The sequence below is a fragment of the Cricetulus griseus genome, chromosome 4 (assembly GCF_003668045.3).
Source record: "Cricetulus griseus strain 17A/GY chromosome 4, alternate assembly CriGri-PICRH-1.0, whole genome shotgun sequence".
NCBI classification, from domain to species: Eukaryota; Metazoa; Chordata; class Mammalia; order Rodentia; family Cricetidae; genus Cricetulus; species Cricetulus griseus.
This window is the reverse complement of record NC_048597.1, coordinates 216,195,970-216,209,985: the sequence shown is the minus strand read 5'-3', so window position 1 is coordinate 216,209,985 and position 14,016 is coordinate 216,195,970. Positions and strand designations below refer to the sequence as shown.

General features: G+C 44.9%; 1 protein-coding gene across 4 annotated transcripts in view; it reads right to left on the bottom strand.

Annotated features, from left to right (window-relative positions):
* Nucleotides 1-13,973, bottom strand: part of Ip6k1 (inositol hexakisphosphate kinase 1) — a 47,004-nt gene extending 33,031 nt beyond the window's left edge. For 3 of the 4 annotated variants that reach the window (XM_027414529.2, XM_035443951.1, XM_035443952.1), the window contains exon 1: nucleotides 13,780-13,973. The gene's annotated coding sequence lies outside the window, so the exon portion shown is untranslated. Of the gene's footprint in view, nucleotides 1-13,421; nucleotides 13,645-13,779 lie in introns of those variants that run through there. The other variant, XM_027414530.2, reaches the window with a different exon arrangement.
* Between the last annotated feature and the right edge of the window lie 43 nt (nucleotides 13,974-14,016).

The window sequence follows — 14,016 nt, the reverse complement described above, 5'->3', positions numbered from 1 at the left end:
GCCAGGAGTGACACATACCTTTAATCTCAGCACTCAAGAGGCAGATGCAGGTGTATCTCTGAGTTCAAGGCCAGTCTGGTCCACATAGAGAATTCCAAGACAACCAGGGCTACAAAAAGAGCTTATCTTTTTTTTTTTTTTTTAAAGGGGGGTAATCCTCCAATTTTATTATTTAACACAATCACAATCTTCCAGACAGGTTAGAAACTTCCTGATATTTCATGTTTTTTTTCTGTGCTAATGAAAATGAGGATCTTTTAACTTTAGCTGCATTTTTGGTACTTAAAATACCAAAAATCATCAAAACATAACCTGGCAGAGTAGGTTTGTAATCCCACCTGAGTCAGGAAAACCATAAATTCAAGACCTACCAGACTACATAGCCTAGACAGCTAGTGAGAGAGATCCTGTCTCAACAGAAAAAGTAAAACCAGAACTGGAGATATAGCCCAGTGTACAACACCTGCAGAGCATACTGAAGGCGTAGGTTCGATTCCCTGTATTGTAAAGTTCTGAATAACTGAGGAAGTGGTAACTTGACCGGGTCTTTTATCAGACCAGCTCTGAGGTAGGGAAAATGCAGGCATCTCCATCAGGTACCACAGGAAAGTGACTTGTCAAGCGAGGTTCCACAGGGTCTAGGAGGGATGGTTCAGGGGCTATTCTTCCAGAGGTCCTGAGTTCAATTCCCAGCAACCACATGGCGGCTCACAACCATCTGTAGTGGGCTCTGATGCCCTCTTCTGGCACATGCAGATAGATCACTCATATACATAAAATAAAATAAATTTAAAAAACAAAACCAAACAGGATCTAGCCAAGGGATGGGGGTGGGAGGGGGTGGTTGCACACACCTTTAATCCCAGCACTCAGAGGCAGAGGCAGGCAGATCTCTGAGTTCAAGGCTAGCCTGGTCCACATAGTGAGTTCCAGAGCAATCAGGCTATAAAGAGAAACCCTGTCTCAAAAAAAAAAAAGTGGGGTGCTGCCACAATAAGAGCACAAGATGAAGAGTAGAGGAGAAGAAATGGAGGAGCAGATATATTGAGTTGGGGGAAGAATAGAGGAGAGAGAGCAGGATGAGAGATACCATATCAGAGGGAGTCACTATAGGTCCGAGAAGAGATCTGGAACTAGGAAGATCTCCAGAGACCTATAAGGATGACACGATCTGACAGTCTGGGCAGTGGAGGAGAAGTTGGCCTAGAAACCCTTCCCCTAGAATGAGATTGATGAATACTCTCTATGCTATTCTAGAGTCCTCATCCAGTGGCTGATGAGAGCAGAGACAGACATCCACAGAAATACACTGAGCTGAAATCTGGAACTCAGTTGAAGAGAGGGAGGAATGAAGAACGAAGGGGTCTGTACCTGGTTGGAGAAACCCACAGAAACAGTTGGCCTGAAAAAGGGAAAGCATATCGACCCCAGATGCTCTTTGGGAGGACAGTACAGGACTAATCCAGCCCCCTGATCATGGATGCCAATGGGGAGGCCCCTGCACTCCTGGGAGCCTCTGGAGATGGACTGGCATTTTGCCCTGGTGGGTGGGAGGGACTTCGAGAGCCCATCCCACTTGAAGGGATTCGCTCTGTCTCTGAACACATGGGGAGGGGCCTAGGCCCAGCACAGGAAGATTTGGTGGACTTGGTGGAGCCCTGGTTGGGGGCCCTACCCTGCCTGGGGAGTGGCGGGTGGATGGGGTGGGGGGTAGGTTGGAGGTGGGGGAGAAGGAATGGGGGTGGGGGGAGGGAGAGGGAGAGGGAAAGTACATGTGAAAATATTAATAATTTAATAAAAAAAATTTGGAAAAAAAAAAAAAAAGTGGGGTGGGGGGCTGGAGAGATGGCTCAATGGTTAAGAGCACTGGCTGCTCTTCCAGAGGATCTGGATTCAGTTCCCAGCACCCACATGGCAGCTCACAACTGCCTGTAATTCCAAGTTCCAAGGGATCTGACACTCTCACATAGACATACATATAGGTAAAACATCAATGCACATAAAATAAATATTTAGAAAGACAGAGTCTGGTCTGGAGAAACAGGGTCATCTGTAGGCAGTACACACCACAGGTCACTGGCTCAGTTTACTACTACTGCAAAATGACATGGGAATCCCCAAACTATTGACAACAAGTCTTTCTGGGCCTTTTCACATTACTGGGAAGCAAGGCCAAAGGGTATGAGGGAAGAAGTGTGCCTGTATTTAATCCAGTGTGCCTTAAAGTCACATCTCTCTGTGCAGCTTCAGTAACCATGTAAACCCTGAAGGCAAGTCAGGGAGTGTGCACATGCCTGTGATTTCAGCACTTCCAAGTGGAGGCCCCAGATCCACCTCAGCTACCCAGGGAGTTCCAGGGTAACCTGAGCATGTGAGACCATACCTTTTAAAAAAACAGTAATAAAAATAAGAACTGAAGGCAACAATTACAAAGTCTTCACTCTCTAAGAAATGTCTGTAATTCAACATTTCATCTAAAGAAAGAATGGTATCCAAGAAACCCTCACATCATAGCTCGAATTTGGCAAGGGTGGTAATATAATCTTCTGGGACTTTTTTAGTATATACTCATTACACAAAATGAAGGGTTTCATTATGATATTTTCATACATGCATATCGTGAGTTCTGTTCATATTCAACCTGAATTAGCCTCTCTTGTGCCCTTCACCCCTCCTACTCGTCCCCTTCCTGTGACTAAATAATCTACATTCTATTTTCATGTTTTAAACACCTTTTAAAAATAAAGATTCTGCCCAGTTGGTGGTGGTGCACACCTTTAATTCCAGGTGGGCAGAGGCAGGGATCTCTGTGAGTTCCACGCCAGCCTGGTCTACAGAGACAGTCCCAGAACAGCCAAGGCTAGCAAAAAAAACCCTGTCTCAAAAAACAAAAACAAAACAAAGAAAAAAAGATTCTGCTATAGAGAAATATGCAGTATTTGTCTCTCTGAATTTAATTCATTTCACTTAACATGATGGATCTCTAACTTCATCTGTCTACCAGGCAATTTACACAATTGTCTTTTTGATTTTTTGAGACAGTGTCACTCTACATAATTTTCTTCTTCATGACTGAATAAAATTCTTATTCAGTTCATCTGTTGATGATCACCAGGTTGACTCCATACCTTGGTTAATGTGCCACAATAAAGGAATGCAAACGTGTAGGTATCTGTCAGACACTTAAGATTCTTTTGGGTGCTACGGGAGTACTATATAGCTGGGTCATATGGTAGTTCTAGCTTCATTTTTTTTTTTTTTTAAGAAACTATGAGGAGGGGTTAAATCCCTCAGAAAACCTCTAATAACATACATACTCAAGCAAAACCTTTCTAATAAAATGAGCTGAAAATGTTTCCCTAGGCAATAAAGACATTGATAACATCTAAATCTAAGATTGGGGATGTAGTTCATTCAGTTGGTAGACTATTTATCTAACATGTCAAGGGCCTAAGTTTGACCCCTAGCATAGCATAAAACTGAGCATGGTGATACAAAACTATAATCCCAGCACTCAAAAGGTGAAGGCTGGAGGATCAGAGTTCAAAGTTATTCTTGACTACATAGAGTCTGAAGAAGAGAAAACAAAGAGGCTATAGGATTAGCTCACTGGTTAAGTGAGAACACTGGCTGCTCTTGCAGAGGGCCCAGGTTGGTTCCTAGAACCCACATGGTAGCTCACAATCATTCATGACCAGAAAAAAAATTTATCTGCTCTAGTAAAAAGTTATAGCTCTATGGCGGGCATAGAGGTGCACACCTTTAATCCCAGCATTTGGGAGGCAGAAGCATGCAATCTCTGCAAGTTCATGGTTAGGCCATCCTGATCTACATAGTGAGTTCCTGGACAGCCAGAGCTATATAGTGAGACCCTGTCTCAAAACAAACAAACAAAAAAGCTTTTTAAAAAGCCATTTAAAGACATGGAAAAACAAATGTACATTAGTAAGTGAATGAAGCCCACCTAAAATGGACATATAGGGACTAGGATATAGAGCTCTGTTGGTAGAGTACTTACCTAACACATATGAAGCCCTAGGCTCCATTCCCAACACTGTAACTGAGCATGGTAGTATATACCTGTAATCCCAGTATTTAAGGTGAAAGCAAGAGAATCAGAAGTTCAAGGTCATCCTCAGCTACAGAGCAAGTTGAAAACCAGCCCAGGCTAAAAATAAAAACTAATGATATATGTATGTATGTATGTATGTATGTATGTATGTTTCCAACTAAACATTCTACAAGGCAAAACTATGGAGACAATTAAAAAAAAAAAAAACAACAAACAAAACAAACAACCACCAAATGATTGCCAAGGGTAGGGGGAAGCTTTACAGGTTTTCAGAGGATTTCTTAGGGCTGTGAAACCATTCTGTATAGTACTGGAACAAGTTCAAAAGGCATACAGGATACAGAGTAAAGACACTATCTGTCTCAAAAACGAAACCAGACAGGCATAGTGATATATACCTGTAACCAGAATGCAAAAGTCTGAGGCAGGAAGACTGCCAAGAGTTGAAGGCTAGTCTGAACTACATAGTGAGTTTCAGGCCATTTGGGCCACAGGGTGAGGTCCTGTCTCAAAAAACAGAATATTTTGCTTGTATACAAAAATACTAAAAGTGACACCACCGTTTATCATTCTCATTTAAATATGTATTTAAGTATTTCTTACTGAACAACATTAAGTTTTTAACAATTTTTATGTGTGTGCGTCTGCATATATGTGTGTGGGCACACATGCTACAACACAGTTCTTGAAGTCAGAGGACAACTTGCAAGAGTTGGTTTTTCTTTCCACCACATGGGTCCTGGGGATGGAACTTGAGCCATGAAGCTTGGTGGCAAAACCCTTTACCCAATGAGCCAGCTCAGTCTCAGCCAACCCATGTTTTAAATAACAGCTTTATTGAGATGACTCACATCACACAATTCACCCATTATAGTGTACAATCCAGTGGTTCTTAGTATAGTATCAGAAACATGCAACTATCACCACAACTTCAAAACATTTAATTATCTCAAAAAGAAATACTATACACTTTTGTTATTACTTCCCTACCCTACCAACACCTGGAAGCCCTAAGCAGCCACAAATGGTCTGCACTGGAAGATGCCTAGAAACACATTCACACAATTGGACTTTCACACCTGTGTTTTTAAACTCTACACATTTCTGAGGCTCAAATATAATACATACCAGTATTTGTTTACTGGGCTTTTTGTTTTAAAACACAGTTCCTCTGTTATATAGCTCTGGAAGTCCTGGAACTCACTCTGTAGACTAGGCTGGCCTTGAACTCAAAAGAAATCCACCTGCCTCTGCCTTCCGAGTGCTGGGATTAAAGGTGTGCGCCAGCAGCAGCAGCCCCCTCTCCTTATGATGTTGGACATTTCCAGTTGTTTTTCTTTTGTTATTAAGATTTAATTTTAATTATGTGTAAGAGGGTGGGCGGGTGTCTGTGTAAGTGTGTGCCTGCAGAGGCCCTAGATGTTAGAGCTGGAGTTACAGACAAGCAAGCCACCTGACTTGGGTGCTGGGAACCTAACTCAGGTCCTCTGTAAGAACAGCAAGAGGAGCTGGGCAGTGGTGGCACACAGCACTCAAGAGACAGAGACAGGCGGGATCTCTGTGAGTTTAGGCCAGCATGGTCTACAGAGAGTTCCAGGGCAGGCTTCAAGGCTACACAGAGAAACCCGGTCTTAAAAAATCAAAAACAATCATACAACAAGGACATCTGTCAACAAAGTTCATAGCAGCACTATTTGTAATAGCCAGAAACTGGAAGCAGCCTAGATGCCCCTCAACCGAAGAATGGATAGAGAAAATGTGGTATATCTACACAATGGAGTGCTACTCAGCAGAAAAAAAAAAAAATGGAATCTTGAAATTTGCAGGAAAATGGATGGAACTAGAAGAAACCATTCTGAGCCAGGTAACCCAATCAACAAAAAGACAAACATGGTATGTACTCACTCATATGCGGATTTTAGACATAGAGTATAAAGGATTACCAGCCTACAATCCACACTGCCAGAGAAGCTAGTAAACAAGGTGGACCCGAAGAGAGATATACATGGTCCCCTGGAGAAGGGGAAAGGGTCAAGATCTCCTGAGCAAATTGGGAGCACAGTTAAAGGGGAGAGGGAGCTACGAGAGTGAGAAGGGGAGAAGAGGAGGGATGCAGAGGTCATGAGGGAGCAGAAAGGTTGAGCCAGGGGAAGAATAGATGATAACAAGAATGGAGATACCATAATAGAGGGAGACATTTTAGATTTACAGAGAAATCAGGCACTAGGGAAATGTCTGGAGATCTACAAAGATGACACCAGCTAACAATCTAAGCAACAGAGGAGAGGCTCCCTTAAATTCCCTCCCTTGATAATGAGATTGATAACTGACTTATATGCCACCCGATAGCCCTCATCCAGCAGCTGGTGGAAGTAGAAGCAGACACCCACAACTACTCACTGAACTGAACTGGAATCCAGTTGCAGAGAAGGATGAGTAAGGAGCAAAGGGGTCCAGACAAGGCTGGTGAAACCCACAGAAACAGCTGACCTGAACATCAGGGAACTCTTGCTCCCCAGACTGATAGCTGGGATATCAGAATGGGACTGATCCAGATCCCAGGAACATGGGTTTCAGTTAGGAAACCTTGGAAATCTACGGGACCTCCTGTAGTAGTTCAGTACTTATCCCTAGCATAGGTGTAGACTTGGGAGCCCATTCCACATAGAGGAATACTCCCTGAGCCAAGACATACAGGGGTGGACCTAGGCCCTATCCCAAAGGATACTATGGACTCTGATGACACCCTATGGAAGGCCTCACCATCCAGGGGGAGCAGAAAGGATGTGTGATAAGTAGGGTTTTAGTTGGGGGTGGTGGTGGTAGGGGAGGACTGAAGGGAGAAGGGAACTGGGATTGACAGGTAAAATAATTTTGTTTCTAATTCAAATAAAAAAAAATCTGCAAAAAAAAAATCAAAAACAGCAAGAGCTCTCAACTGCAGAGCCATCTCTTCATCCCTCTTGTTATTAATGCTGATGCTATAAAAATTTACAAGCAGTTAAAGAACTGTCTAAAGCTAGGCATAATGAGACATGCCTCTAGCCCCAGAATTCAGCAGAATTATGAGTTCAGGGCCAGCTGGGATACTGGGATACACAGAGAGGGAGGAGAGGGGAGGGAGGAGAGGGGAGGCAGGGAGAGAAGAGGGAGGGAGAGAAGAGGCAGGGAGAAAAAAGGGAGGGAGAGAAGAGGGAGGGAGAGAAGAGGCAGGGAGGATTTTCAAAGCTGCTGCACAGCTTTCCATCCCCATTACTAGGGTGTGTAAGGTCTCCAATTTTTCCACATCCCTACCAGCACTGTCATTATGAGTTTTTGGCTTCAAAATACGTTGCTTAATAACACATTCTGGGGCTGGAGAGGTGGCTCAGACGTTAAGAGCACTGGCTGCTCTTCCAGAGGTCCTGAGTTCAATTTCCAGCCACCACTTAGTGGCTCACAACCATCTGTAATGAGATCTGGTGCCCCCTTCTGGCCTGCAGGGTTATATGCAGCGGAACACTATACAAAATAAGTTCTAAATAACTTTCAATCATAATATACCCAGATTTTTATCACCTGCAAGGTGCTCTTACTCAACTGACATCAAAATTTTAGACATGAAGAGTGCAGCTGGTCAGGCATGATGGTGCACACCTGTAATTGCAGAGAAGTAGAGGCAGGAGGATCAGGAAATTCAGAGTTAGCCTGGGCTACATGAGACCCTGTGTGTGTGTGTGGGGGGGCAATTAAATGGCTGAGTGGGTAGACATTTGCTGTCAAGTCTGATGACTTGAGTTCAAGCCCTAGAACCCACATGACAGAAAGAACTACCTCCTGTAAGTTGTCTTCTGACCCCAACATGTACAACATAGCCTGTGTAATTCCCCCATACATAAAACAAATAAAATGGAATAAAGTTCCTTTAGAGACAGAGACCGTCCAGTCCTAGCCCCACTCTCCTACCCTACTTACTCTCCCCTTTCATGTAATGAGCAGGAATAACTCTACAAATAAAACTTTCATAAAGGGGTTCAGAAACTCAGAACCCTTTTCTTTGGGGGTGGGGAATCGTGGTGGTGATATAGCAGCACTAAATGTAATTTCAAACCATAGCAGCAAATATAAGAGTCTTAACCTACAGGCTAGAGAGATGGATTAACTTTTGTTGTTTGTTTGTTGTTTTTGTTTTGTTTTTCAAGACAGTTTCACTGTGTAGCTGTTTGTCCTAAAACTCGATTTGTAGACCAAACTGACCTCAAACTCACAGAGATCTGCCCGTCTCTGCTCTTGAGTGCTGGGATTAAAGGTGTGCACCACCACCTGGCTCTTTTATAAAAACCTAACTTATGTGTATGCATGCACATGTGTGCATGCAGGTGTGGAGGGAGGGAAGGAGGAGCCTGTTTGTCTGCCGGAGCCAGGCATAGTGGCACAGCGTCAGGCGGATCTCTGTGAGTTCAAGGCCAGCTAGTCTACAGAGTAAGTGCCAGGACAGCCAGGACTGTTACACAAAAGAGAGGAAGAGGAAGAGGAGAGAGGGAGAAAAAGGAACAAGCAAATGGGGAGGTAACTGGGACAGTTGTGCTCTGACCTCCAAATGCATACCATGACATGGGTATGCACACAACAAGTGTAAAAACAAATATTTTTAAAGAATTAAGATAACCAGTTTCTTAGTTCATCTGGAACCCACTACTCAAAGTCTGCTGAAGCAGAAATGAACATCTACATTTAAAAATGGGTACATACTCTCGGGGCGTTGGTGGCGCACGCCTTTAATCACAGCACTCGGGAGGCAGAAGCAGGCGGATCTCTGTGAGTTCGAGACCAGCCTGGTCTACAGGAGCTAGTTCCAGGACAGCCTCCAAAGCCACAGAGAAACCCTGTCTCGAAAAAACAAAACAAAAAAAAACAAACAAAAAATGGGTACATACTGCCAGGCATGGTGGTACATTCCTTTAATCCCAGCACCTGGGAGCCAGAGAGCAGAAAGAACACTTATGAGTTGGAGCCCAACCTGGTCTACATAGTAAGTCCAGGCCAGCCAGGGCTACACTGGTAACCTGTCTAAAAGAAGAAAATAGAAAGATGGGGTTGAGGTGTGTATGTGCCGAACATAATGGCTCATTCCTTTAAGTATCACTTGGGGGTCACAGAGTGAGGCCAACATGGGCTACATGGGTGATTCCCAGGCCAGTCTGCACCACAGTTAAGATCTTATCTCAAAAAAGAAAAGTAAACCTACAACAGCAGCATAATGTCACAAACATGAGAGAGAGAGAGAGAGACAGACAGAGACAGAGCGAGAGACAGACAGAGAGACAGAGAGAGAGACAGAGAGAGAGACAGAGAGAGAGAGAAAGCCTAACACACTTTCTAAGAGCCAAGACTGGCATTAGCCAGGAAGGGAATGGAGCACACAGGCCCTCCTGAGATAGGCACCTCTCCCCATCCCCCCACTCCCCACCCTGGCTTAGTTCTGAAACACTGAGACCTGAACCCACAGATCACTAGAGTAAACATGGGCACTTCAGATGTGGCAAAGGTGGTGATCCATGACCACCAAATTGCCATTTCTATTTGTCCACTCCCTTTCATTTCCCTGTGTAATTATATTTCATTTCCAACTCAGATTTAGTATTTCTTTATAAACATTTAGTTGTTCTCATCTAGATTCAAGTGCAAAAAGACAAAAAGAAGTGTCCCTGCCAGAAAGCAGATACTGTACCACTAAAATAAACATTTGTGTGTGTGTGGTAATGTGGGGATTACTAAAACTAAGGTGTTTGTTTATTTGTTTTGCATGGGTATTTTTGCCTGAATGTCTGTGTATCACATGTATGTAGTGACCAGAGGCTAGAAGAGGCCAAAAGAGGGGGTCAGATCTCCTGGGACTGGAATTGTATACAGGTGGCTGTTGAGCTGCCATGTAGGTGCTGGGAACTGAACCTGGGTCCTCTAGAAGGGCAGTCAGTGCTCTAACTGCAGAGCCATCTCTCCAGCTCCAGAAACTAGGGTCTTATCCATGAGACAGGCACTCTACCATGTTTCCCCCCAGAACTTTTTTGGGTGGGCATAGGGGGGCGTTGTACATACGCTGTACTCATTCCCTACAAGTCTTCTGCCTTCTTCTGTTATGTTGTGTCTGTATAGTGATATATTATTTGATTTATTAAAGTTTGCCTGAGGATTCAGAAAGTAAAGTCACACAAGCCATAGAAACCAGACACACACCTTCAATTCCAGCAGCCAGAGCTAGGAGGTGGTGGTGTACACATTTAATTCTAGGACTCAGGATTAAGAGACAGACAATCTCTGTGAGTCCAAGGCTACCCAGATCTACACAAGATTGACCCAGTCCTAAAGAGAAACAGCTCACACAAAGATGATCTCGGCACCTGGGGTCACACGCCTTTAATCCCAGCACTAGATGGGTATAAAAGATATGAGCAGGTTCAGGATCAGTAGTCACGATCAGGCATTCATTCTCCAGCCACACTGAGAATTAAGATTAAGAGTTAGATATCAACCTAGATTACAAAACAAGTTGGTGGCCTCCCTAGGCTACACAGTAATAGTCTGTCTCAAAAAAAAAAAAATGAAACAAGGTTGGCAAAATGGCTCAGGGATAAGGGTGCTGCCACAAACATGACAACAACCCATGATAAAGCGAGAGGAAGTTGTCCTCTGACTGCTACACACTCTCTAACATGTATATGCACACAAGCACAGTGCAGAAAGCGGAGCAAATCCTACTCTGCTGTTTAAGGTTTACTTGTTTAATGCTTTTGCAGTTCAAAGGGAGTGGAATATGCTCCAGGAATCAAATGCTTGAGATGTTTTATAAAGCCAGGGAAGACATGAACTGGACTCTGGAGATAAACGATGAAGGAAAAGTAAGAGACTCCTAAACAGGGGTGAAGGTCATGGGATTCAGCAAACAAGAGGAACCGGGGAGCAACATACATACGGGATGCTGAGCAAGCTGTTTAGTCGGTGGGTGAGAAAGATAAAACCTAAGGAGGTGGGCTGGAGCTAGCTGGGCAACAACAACACTCTGGATGCCACATTAGGACCTCAGATCTCATCCTATAATCTTATCCATCCCTGTGCTCCCCACCCCAGGCTTTCTCTGTGTAGCCCTCCCTGGCTGTCTTAGAATTCAATTTGTACACCAGGGTAGCCTCAAACTCAGAGAGATCTACCTTCCTCTGCCCTCTAGTGTAGAATAACACCATCTGTGATACCTAACTGTTCCTAATAGTTTAAAAGTGCTAAACCAGCCCATGCCAGAGGAAGGTGGATCTCTGTGATTTTGCAGTTATCCCGGTCTACATAGTGAGTTCCAGGACAGCCAGGGCTATGCTAAGAAAATCTCAAGAAAAAGAAAGGAAGAAAAAAAAAGTGTTAAGCCAGGTGTATGTACACTTGAAGTCCCTGCACTCTGAGGAAACAGGTGACTTTTGAGTTTCCACAACAGCCTGAGATTCAAAAAGAACATGATCTCAAAAAACTTGAAGTGAGCCAGGCAGTGATGGTATACTGCCTTTAATCCCAACACTCAGGGGGCAGAGGCAGGCAGATCTCTGTGAGTGAGGCAGAGGCCAGCCTGGTCAACAGAGTGAGTTCCAGGACAGCCAGGGCTACACAGAGAAACCCTGTCTCGAAAAACTAAAATAAATAAATAAACAAACCTAAAGTGGCCCCAGAGTGGTGGTACACACCTTTAATCCAAGCACTTGGGAGGCAGAGATATCTGGCTATCAATGAGTTTGAGGTCAGCTTGGTCTACCAAGGGAGATCCAGGACAGCCAGGACTGTTACATAGAGAAACCCTGTCACGAAAAACCAAACCAACCAACAACAAAAAAAAACCCCTAGTGTTGAAGTTTACAAATGAATTATGCAAAGACAAAGAAGACAGAGGACGAACTACCATAAAAATGGTCTTTATGATGCATTTAAAATACCCAGCACAGAAATAATGCTATAGTCTTTGGGTAACTGTTGATTCAAGCATCATACCCTATTCATAAGCTAGTAAACAAAGCATAAAACAAACATTAAACAAAGATATTGAAAGTTCATATGTATTCTAATTTCCTCGGAACAGCAGGTCTAGCACAGACCAAGGAGAGTTTAATGAGCCTTTGAACTCCCTGAGATTGTATGCAGAAGACAATGCTGACAACTTGATTAATTGTCTCCTTCTGTATCACTAAGAGATCCAATACCCAAAATGAGATAAGAGTCTAACTTAAGGGTTAGTGACTTTAGCACAAACAGCAAAAAATTAACTCTGTGACTGATTTAACTTCCAGAAATAAATAAGTAAAAGCAATGGGAGGGGTGCACTTTGAGAAGCTAATACTTTAGTATCTCCTTCCTTTAATAACTACCCAAGAAACTTTATTTCACTAAGGCTATTAATCATCAAAAAATGGTCCTGTGGAAGGGTGATGAAATAAGGAACAATGCTACGTCTCTCTCCTCCTCACAAGCAGAACAGCAGCAAACTGCATCCCCTTGCCTTTCCAAAGGCACCTCCAGACCAGGGTGCTGGTTTCTTTCAAAATAAACATTCAGAGGTGACATAAGCCTAACAGAAATGAAGCGTACTGCCTGCCTGACCTCCTCCATCATCTCTTGTAGGTTTCATATGACGACAACATGCAAGACACCTGCATGGAGAAGCTAAGGGACCCTGGGTAAAAATGTGTGCTAGCGCAGCCAGGGCCCTTTCTAGAGCTGCACACTCTTCTGGGGATCGCCAGCCCCACCTCCATCGTAAGAAACAGGCTGTTTTCACCCAGCATCGACATTTAGCATTGCTTTTGTTTCGAGACAGGGTCTTGCTATGCAGCTCCAGTTGGCCTGCAACGCAGGCAATCCTCCTGCCTCAGTCGAGTGCATGAGCTCTTATACCTGGTTTCAGTTCTGTTAAAAAGTTAATGGGACAGCTCAAGACCATCCACAATAAAAATATTTTTAGTAGTCCTAACATACTCCTAACGTACTGTCTCTTTAGGAGACAAAAATAATTAACCAAATCACCTCCTTATCCTCCTAAAACACACTCTCCAAAAAGAGTGGTGGTCAAGCACCAAAGAACTTAAACCCCCAGATAAAACTCAGCCATTATGGACATTTAACCAGGTTCTTCAAGAAGCAGCAGTATACAGTCCGGAAGAGCACAGAAGGCTCCAAGGGGTCTCCATGCAAAGAGACGGGCCCTACCAAAACCACAGGGCCCTGATAACCAACCTGCTTGGCCCACAAGGCATTTTAGGCCTGTTTCTTCTAATCTTAGCCTCAAGCGGGCTGAAAAAGATTACTCGCAAGGGTGTGATATCTAAGAGCCACGTACATTTATCACTGGTTTGGAGGGACGTTACCACCGGGAGGACAAGCGAGCAGCGAGCACATCCCTGCACCCCAGGTCAGAGGCCCCCGGGGATTCAGTCAGAAACACAGGTTTCCCGCTATTCCGCCGGCTGCTCCTTGGGCACAGGGTGCTCCGACCTCCACCCGGGCTGCCCGCCCAGCCTCCGTGCCAGCATCTGGGAGGCTCCGCGGAAGGCCAACCGGGACGCGGGGATGCTGTTCCAATGATGCTCGGCCTAAGTCCCGACCCTGCCCTACGCGCGCCTGCCACAACCCCGCGCCCGCCGCCACCCTAGCCGTGGGTGTCGGGCGGGTCTTCTGGCCCGACTGCTGTCACTCACCGGCCGGACCCGGGCAGCGGGCGCCCACGGCTCCCCACGGGAGCTGGGCCCCCCGGGCCTCCAGGTTTCGGCCCGCCCCCTGGCAGGCAGCGCAGGCGGCTGAGCCCCGCAGCAGCGGCCCCGCACCGGCCGCTCGGTCCAGCTCCTGGCGCTGCCCACTGGGTACGGATCAACAACAAGATGGCGGCCAGCCGAGGGGGCGGGGGCCGGGCGTCATAGTAACCAAGGACAGCAAAG